This window comes from Saimiri boliviensis, chromosome 2 (genome assembly GCF_048565385.1).
Source record: "Saimiri boliviensis isolate mSaiBol1 chromosome 2, mSaiBol1.pri, whole genome shotgun sequence".
Lineage (NCBI taxonomy): Eukaryota > Metazoa > Chordata > Mammalia > Primates > Cebidae > Saimiri > Saimiri boliviensis.
This window is the reverse complement of record NC_133450.1, coordinates 175,730,110-175,739,184: the sequence shown is the minus strand read 5'-3', so window position 1 is coordinate 175,739,184 and position 9,075 is coordinate 175,730,110. Positions and strand designations below refer to the sequence as shown.

At 34.2% G+C, this 9,075-nt stretch overlaps 1 pseudogene; it reads right to left on the bottom strand.

Annotated features, from left to right (window-relative positions):
• Nucleotides 1–372: 372 nt before the first annotated feature.
• LOC101037807 (chloride intracellular channel protein 4 pseudogene) overlaps nucleotides 373–9,075 on the bottom strand; it is a 106,943-nt pseudogene continuing 98,240 nt past the window's right edge.

The following is a 9,075-nucleotide window of genomic DNA, read 5'->3' as shown; positions in this document are numbered from 1 at the left end:
ATGCTCTTTCTACAAAGATACAATAGGGTTAAATCATGTTGTTGGATCATCCATTTTACTAGCTAGCTTTTGACCTTTTACCAATTTCCATTTCGTTTGACTAACTTCCCTGATGAAGTACTATCTGTCTTTCTAGAGAGAAAAATAATTCTGTCTTTATCAAAATCACAATAGACCTGCCTTCCTCAAACATTCAGAGGAATAGAAGGATTTTAAAATAATACTGCTCAGGAGTGTATATTTTAAGATAATTACTATACTTGTCTATCCTTGATTCTAATCTTCAATAACTCCATGTTCATACAAATAAAATTTCCACTCTAGAAGAAGAGGAGTAGCCTGTTAGGAAAAGGATTTTTTTTAAGGGAAGCCATGAAGACATCTCTTTCATAAACACAATTTTACTTGGTGAGTCTTTTGGCTACATCATTATATGCTATTTCAACCTCATTATCAGTGGGACAGGTATTGGTGAACTCATTCCTATAGTATGCATTAATTAGGTATCTCCAGATGCCAGTCATTTCTTTGGGATGATCAAAGTTGTGACATTTTTTGGCTGCCACCTTGATAATATGCAGTTCAGGAAGCAGGTTGCAATCAGCTAATGTCATTTCATTGCCATTCAGAAATTCATGTGTAGAAACTTAATGTCCTCCATACTATTTTCCTCAATTTCATCAGTGAGAGGAGAATTCAGATATTCACCCAGTTTCTGCAGGGTTTTCAAGAGAACTGTCTCCCTGCTTCATTGGCCTCTGGCCTTGAATTCTTGATATATGCAGAGAATTTGGCAGTGATGTCCATTTTAGCAATATTTGCTTCTGGGTGTTTTGATGAAAGCTTTAAGTACTTGAGAGGGCATAAGACTTACTCAAGAAATTCCTTAATCTTATTTACATCCATTTTGACTTCACTGTTGAAAGTTATATTCCCCTCTCTTTAATTTGGAAACACTCCACCACAAACATTTCACTTTAGAGGTAGCTTGCCATCTCTCAGGAGCCTTCACCATTGTGCCCATTCACTATGTATAGATGGCAGAACTTTTGAGGTACAATGTTTAATTGTTAAAATAGTAGCCATGACTTTATCAGGCAGCCCCATGGAATTATTCTTTGTGCATAATGCATGGTACAAGGAATATTTGTGTATTTTGGGGAATTTTATAATATTTAATAAGAGTATATGAGAGGATTGCTATTGTATCAGAAATATTGTTTCAATTTAGTCTATTCTGGATATGTACTAAATAATATTACCACTAGAGAAGACAGCTTTCTACAAAAATCACTACAGATTGTGCTATATTGCTTTGTAGATAGATTTTTACTTTAGCCTGAAAACATTTATCCTGTACACCAATGGTAACATCTGACACAACCATATAGAAGCTAAAAGTTTAGAGCGAGAAAGGGTTTTCTCAATACCTTCCTCAAGCATTTTAGCTTTATAAGAGAAATTGATGGTAACCTGATACTCTGTCTAAATATGTTTTGTTATGTGTGTTTTGACCTGTGCCATTCATTTGGAACATATTGCTTTCTTTATTTAAAAAAAAAAAAAAAGCTTGCTTTTGGGTAACATAGAGCTTGCTATTTGTACATCTTTTGAGCAACACTACATAAACTGATACATAGTTGACTTAGCTATAGCAGTACAATGATTAGTAATGTAAAAATTAACATAGAAATTAACCAAAGAAATGGTTCATATTGACAGTTGCACCAGTAGACTGTCATATAATATTACTTTTATCCTTCATGTCATGTTGTTATTATTGTTTTAAAAGTTTATTATGCTTGTCATTAATCTCAAAAATGACCACGGATGTTTTTGGGTTTTTGTTTGTTTTCTTGTTTTGTTTTTCTGTGTGCCAGCAAACCATTTACTCTATTACACTTTTCTTTATATAAAAAGAAAAATAAACTTAAACAGTATTTGAGGTAAGTATAGATATATACATACATACATAGACACATTTCCTATATTAGTGTCTTTATTCAAATAAGATTTATATACAGTGAAATGCACAGATCTTTAGAGTTCAATTCAATGAGCTTTAAAGAATGTATTCACGCCTACAGTTAATCCTGATCAAAATATGACAGACAGGCAACCACCGTACTGACTTCAATCAATATATATGTTTTATCTTCTTTTGAATTTCATATAAATGGAGTCACAGAAAGTGTATTCAGTCCGGCTTCATTCACTCAAAATAATATTTTTGCAATGCAACAACCCTTAATGCTGAGAGATTTTGTCACCACCAGGCCTGCCTTACAGCAAATCCTGAAGGAAGCATTAAGCATGGAAAGGAACGACCAGTACCAGTCACTGCAAAAACATACCAAAATAACCAATAGCATCAAATGGCAGAATCAAATTCACACATAACAATATTAACCTTAAGTGTAACAGGCTAATGCCCAAATTAAAAGACAGAGACTAGCAAATGGGATGAAGAATCAAGACACATCAGTGTGCTGTGTTCAGTAGACCCTTCTCATGTGCAAGGACACACATGAGCTCAAAATATAGGGATGGAAAATATTTACCAAGCAAACGGGAAGCAAAAAAGAAAAAAGAAAAAGAAACAAACTGGGGGTTGCAAACCTAATCTCTGATAAAACAGACTTTAAACCAACAAAGATCAAAAGACACAAAGAAGGGCATCACATAATGGTAAAGGGATCAATGCAACAAGAAGAGCAAACTATCCTAAGTACATATGCACTCAATACAGGAGCAACCAGATTCATAAAGCAAGTTCTTAGAGACCTACAAAGAGGCTAAGACTCCCACAAAATAATAACGGGAGACTTTAACACCCCATTGTCAGTATTAGATAGATCAATGAGACAGACAATTAAGAATATTCAAGAATTGAACTCAGCTCTGGACCAAGCAGTCTTCATAAACATCCACAGAACTCTTCACCCCACAATTTAGACGTGCGTTTTTCTTAAGAAACTGATAAAGAATTGTCCAGAGTGGTTGGTCTATTTTGTATTACTCACAACTGTTAAAGTATTGTTATATACCATCATCATAATTTATGGCTGTCAGTCTTTCGAATTTCAGACACTGTAGTTGGTATGGGAAAGTATCTTATAGTGGGGAATAAATTGCATTTTCTTGATATTATTTATATTGAAGACATATTAATGAACTTACTGAGATTTGTATACCTTCCTTTACAGAATTTCTTATAAATTTATTTGGGATTATCTGACTTACTATTGAAAAAGTAAGTTTTCATATATTGTGATAATTTTCATATAACTTATGAAAGTAATTTTCATATACTGATTACAAATCCTTCAAAATTCATATTGCAAATATTTCTTCAAATGTGTCTTGCCTTTTCATTGTTTTAACAATGCGTTTGATTAATAGAAGTATTTATTTTGAGCGGAATCCATGTTATCACTTTTCTATTTTTAGTATCCTTTCTAAAATGTCTTTACCTACTCCAAATTCATAAAAGTATGTTATGTTTTGTTTTAGAAATATAGTTTTGGTCTTTACATTTGGATATCAGTTATTCCAGCACTAGCTATTGAAACTCTTTTCCTTTCTTAATTGTATTACCTTGGTTTCTTGCCTATATATGGAATCTCTCTTTTGTTCTATTGATCCCATTGTCTATTTATATCAGGTACTATTACTTTGTACTTAAAATTTGTGCAGTTAAAGTAATGCAACCTTGTTCTGTTATTTAAGTCTGTTTTGGCTATTCTAAGTTTTTTGCATTTCTATAAACTTCAGAAACAATTTTCAAAATAGTGTTAGAATTTCAAGTCAAATTGCCTTGAGTTTACAGGTAAATTCAATGACAGACAAATCTTTATAAAATCAAGTCTTCTAATTCATGGACTTGGTATTTCTCATTGTTAGATCTTTAATTGCATTTAGCATTTTTTGTAGTGTTCGCTGTATAGATTTTGTAGATATTTTACATTTTATGCCTAAGTACAGTATTATGTTCTTGATGGAATTTTTTTAGAATTTTATGTTCCAACTATTTTTTGCTAGTATGCAGGAAGACAAAGGACTTTTGTACATTGATTTTGTATCTTGCAATCTTACCAAATTTTTATTTTAGTGTTTTTTAGCATCTAGATTTTTTCACATAATCATATTGTCTGCACATAAAAACATTTTTGCTTTTACTTTCCAAACTTTATTCCTTTTGTAATTTTTTATTGCCTTCATGTGCTGATCATGACTCTTCTTATAGCACAGTGTTAAATATAAGTAGTAAAAGAGGGCATATCTATCTTTTTACCAATCTTGGGTTAAAGCATTTAATATTTTGTTATTAAATGTGATGTCAGTTGTTATTTTTGTAGATTCCCTTCATCAAGTTGAGGAAGTTGCCTTCTGGTTTTAGTTTGCTAACTATTTATTTTTATTATTTGTTTAAAATTATACTTTAAGTTCTGGGATACACGTGCAGAATGTGTAGGTTTGTTACCAAGGTATACACATGCCATGGTGGTTGGCTGCACCAGTCAGCCCATCATCTACCTTAGGTATTTCTCCTAATGCTATTCCTCTCCTATCTCCCCACCCCCTGAAACAGGCCTCTGTGTGTAATGTTCCCCTCCCTGTGTCCATGTGTTCTCATTGTTCAACACCCATTTGTAAGTGAGAACATGCGGTGTTTGGTTTTCTGTTCCTGAGTTAGTTTGCTAAGGATGCTGGTTTCTAGCTTCATTCATGTCCCTGCAAAGGACATGAACTCATCCTTTTTTATGGCTGCACAGTATTCTGTGGTGTATATGTGCCACATTTTCTTTATCCAGTGTATCATTGATGGGCATTTGGGATGGTTCCAAGTCTTTGCTATTGTGAACAGTACCACAATAAACATACTTGTGCATGTGTCTTTATAGTAAAATGATTTATAATCCTTTATGGTAAAATAATTTATATGCTCTTTAACGAGATTGACAGGTCAAATAGTATTAATGGTTCTAGATCCTTAAGGAATTGCCACATTGTCTTCCAAAATGGTTGAACCTAATTTATACTCCCACCAACAATGTAAAAGTGTTATTTCTCCATATTCTCTCCAGTATCTGTGGTTTCCTTTTTGAAGATCACTATTCTAACTGGAGTGAGATGGTATCTCATTGTGGTTTTGATATGCATTTCTCTAATGACCAGTGATGATGAGCTTTTTTTAATGTTTGCTGGCCACATAAGTGTCTTTTTTAGAGAAGTGTCTGCTCATATCCTTCACCCACTTTTTGATGTGGTTGTTTGCTAACAACTTTTAATCATAAAGATACTGTTAACATTTTTTCAGATGCTTTTCATAGATTTATTAGTATGGCACTGTGATTATTCTTTGTTATTCTATTCTTTGGCAGATCATATTGATCAATTTCAAATGTTGAATCAATCTTCCTGCTCCTGGTAAATTCTACTTTGTGATAATGTATTTTAATTTTTCTTCTATAATGTATTTCAAGTTCCACTGGAGTGTAAACTTCTAAATTTAGAATTTCAATTTTTGTTAAGCAATGTCAACAGTGTTTTCTAATCTGGTTTCAGAAGGCACATATTTCGCTTAGTGTATCGGGGAGTGATGCTCATCACATGCCATCTGTTTCATCACCACCTTCCCCACCCCTGAAATTAGTCAGAGCTATATGGCAGGTTTTTGGTCAATGGGCTGTGAGTGGAAGTCACCTGGGACATTTTGCAGCCAAAGCATAAAAAAGCTGGTGCATGACACTCCCGCTCTTTCACTCCTCCCCTACAAACTGTGGTTTTGGGTTTTCATGCTCCAGATGACATAGTGCGAGGTGGTGTTGTCATTCTCTGCCCACTTTCCCGAAGTCTAAGTGGACCAACCCCTCAAATATCTTACAATATAAATTGATCATAAACAGAAAATAAACTTAATTCTATGAAGCCACTGAATCTTTAAGATTATTGGTTACTGCAGCACAGAGCAGCTCAATCTGATCAATACTAATAATGGAAATTGAAAATATAACATTTTTATCTGAAACAAAATTAAAACAATAAATCTTTGCATAGATTAATGGAATATTTATATAACACATTAGGCAGAAGTGCTCACTCAATAAGTATCAACAGTAGCGATACATGAGATGGAAAGCCTAACAATGAAAATAAAATAGTTTTATTTAATTGCTAACAATCATTAAATTCCATAGATCTCATCTTCGATGCAGTAACAGTATTTCAAGGAACTTGTAATAAATTATTTAAATTATTTATTTTATTCAACATATATTTTTATTGACTACCAACTATATTCTATTCCACAAATAAAATAGTTTCTCTTCTCATTTACAAAACGCTTAGTGATATAAAGATTTGTGTAACTACATTTAAATGGAGCTCAGTAATCATCTATAGAGACAATATGGTTACAAAATTCATGGACAACTGGCTCACTGTTCCTTCCTAACCATACTCTGAAGATCGTATCCATTGAGTTCACGTCTTTTGCAGGGACATGGATGAATCTGGAAACCATCCTTCTCAGCAAACTGACACAACAGAAAACCAAATGTCGCATGTTCTCACTCATAAGTGGGTGTTGCACAATGAAAACAAATAGACACAGGGAGGGGAACATCACACAGTAGGGTTTGCTGGGGGGTTGGAGGGGGTTAAAGAAGGGATAGCAGGGGGTGGGGAGATTGGAGAGGGGTAACATTAGGAGAAATACCTAATGTAGGTGACAGGGATGGAGGCAGCAAACCACCATGGCAGGTGTATACCTATGTAACAATCCTGCAAGATCTGCACATGTAGTCCAGAACTTAAAGTAAAATTAAAAAAAAAAAAAGATTATATCCATTTTATTCCCTTGCCCTTCTAAAAGCAACACTCTTAGTGTCCAGCAAACCAGTCCAAAGGCAAGGAGAGAAGGGAGGAAGGGAAAGCAGCAAAGGATAGAACTACTTCACTGTATAATCAGTTCTTTATAAAAGAGAACTGATCGTCAATTGAAAACTTTCATTAAATAACCTGTTATTCAGAGGCACTCCTCTCAGCCATTTGGGAGAGGGCACAAAAATAAAGTATATATTTCCATAAGTTTTTTCTTCCTCTCTGACCTCTACATAAATTAAACCACTTCACTAGACACCTGGGAGGAAGATAAATACCTTTGTCTAATACCTAACTTGGGTTGACTTCTGGTTTCTGTTCTAGCTCTAATGACGAAATGGTAGTGACAATTCCAGAAAAGAAAATGCCAAAGATAAAAACCTTTAAAATATAACTTAAAGGTGAAGATCACCTAGACCAGCCACCATGCTAGACCAAAGAAGAGGCTCAAAATACGGAAAAAGTAAGATTGCAAAGGCAATTCAAACACTCTCCCCTCTAGTTTGAAAATTCTAGATCCTGATTTTGCTTTTGATTTTGTTTGCTGTCTTGGCAAAGAGACTCTGCATATATGTAAAGTCTATATTATGCCTGTCTAGCTATACGCTGTCAAAGATGTTGCACTTGCTAATTCATGGACTATTTATCTTCCTGTTTACGTTCTAACAAAATGATGACTGTTTAATTATACTACAAATGAGTTTTGCCAGCCAATTGTATGGCAGATGTTATTTACTCCCAAAACAACTGTCAGAAGACCAAAGCAGCACATCTAACAAACTAAGTATCCTGTATTGGGTTACATTTCACAGCTAACCCCCTTTATCGCCTAGCCACAGGCTCTCCATTATAATGACAATGGGAGGGGCAGCATCCTGAGTATAGTCACCAGCCAGAAATCTGATTGTCAATAATGAATAGGATTGAAAGAGATGTAATTGAGTAGATTCTACCTTGAGACTAAAGGGAACCCTGAGTAAACATTTAAAAAAATCCTTCAAATTTGCTAAATGTTATGTATTACGGCATTCATCAAGTAACTCTATAATGACAGAAGGGAAGAAAAAAACATCTTCTCTATTTGTATGGTAATTGAGCAACAGTCACTGAAGTATACTTCTTCTCATGAAATTTATGAATGCTTTAAGGTGGAGAGAATGCCTTTAGTTGGAGGGTACCATAACTGAATCTAGAAGCACACTCATGGTAAACTTGCTGTGTGTATTGCTGAAACTTTTCTAAGCTTGTGGAAACATTTTATTATGCCTACCACTTGCTTCAAATAAAATTTCCCAGGGAGAGCACTGCTGTGGCCCTCTTTTATGTAGTGTGCTGGTAACATGCCAAGGTTTTTAATAAGGGGAAAAAATAAGAACTCTTAAAAGTTTAAAGCCCAATAATCTAGGAGCTAAAATCTGATTAAGTATAAAATAAACTTTCTACAATTAAATGATTCAGTAGCAGATAAAATAGAAACAGAGTCCAAGAAATAATTCTTACCAATTTAATTTTGCGTACTGCAACAAATTGGAATGATATCTCCCTGTTTTGCAAGAAAATACTGAGGCAAAAAATAGGCCCTCATTTCTTTCAGCCAGAATTCCATGCCATTGTGAAAGATCAACTGCTTGACTTTCTTACTGCAGGTAACATGAAAAGATTTTTCTATGTAACTCCTTTCCATAGCTCATTTCTACCTAACATATTGGCTTTATGAAGAGACAAGTGATTATAGAGCACTACCGTATGCCCATAAATCCAATCTATTATCCCATAGTTACTTCCCACTTTCCCTCATTCTGGAAACAAGCAAAACAAAGGCTTTGTTTAGTGGGGAACATGGATGACCTAGTGTTCTGTCTTTCTGGCACTTCTTACAAGCAGGGGCCTCCTGTTTGAGACACAAGCATCTGCTGACTTAGCAGGAAAATAGAGTGGCTAAGAGTAGAGCTAAGGGAACTGTCAGATTTTTAAGCATTTATATTTAAATTCCAAACCAACATGATGAGAATTTACTTAACAAATTATTACCTTGGCTTCCTTATGCTTCTTTTATGTTTTCTCATGCATGCTTCTTATATATTATTATTTTACAATGAGAACATCATTTAGTAGCTACTAATATCTATAAACTGAAATTATTCTGCATATGAGAAAATAGTTACTTTCTAACTTAACTAAGATACAGAG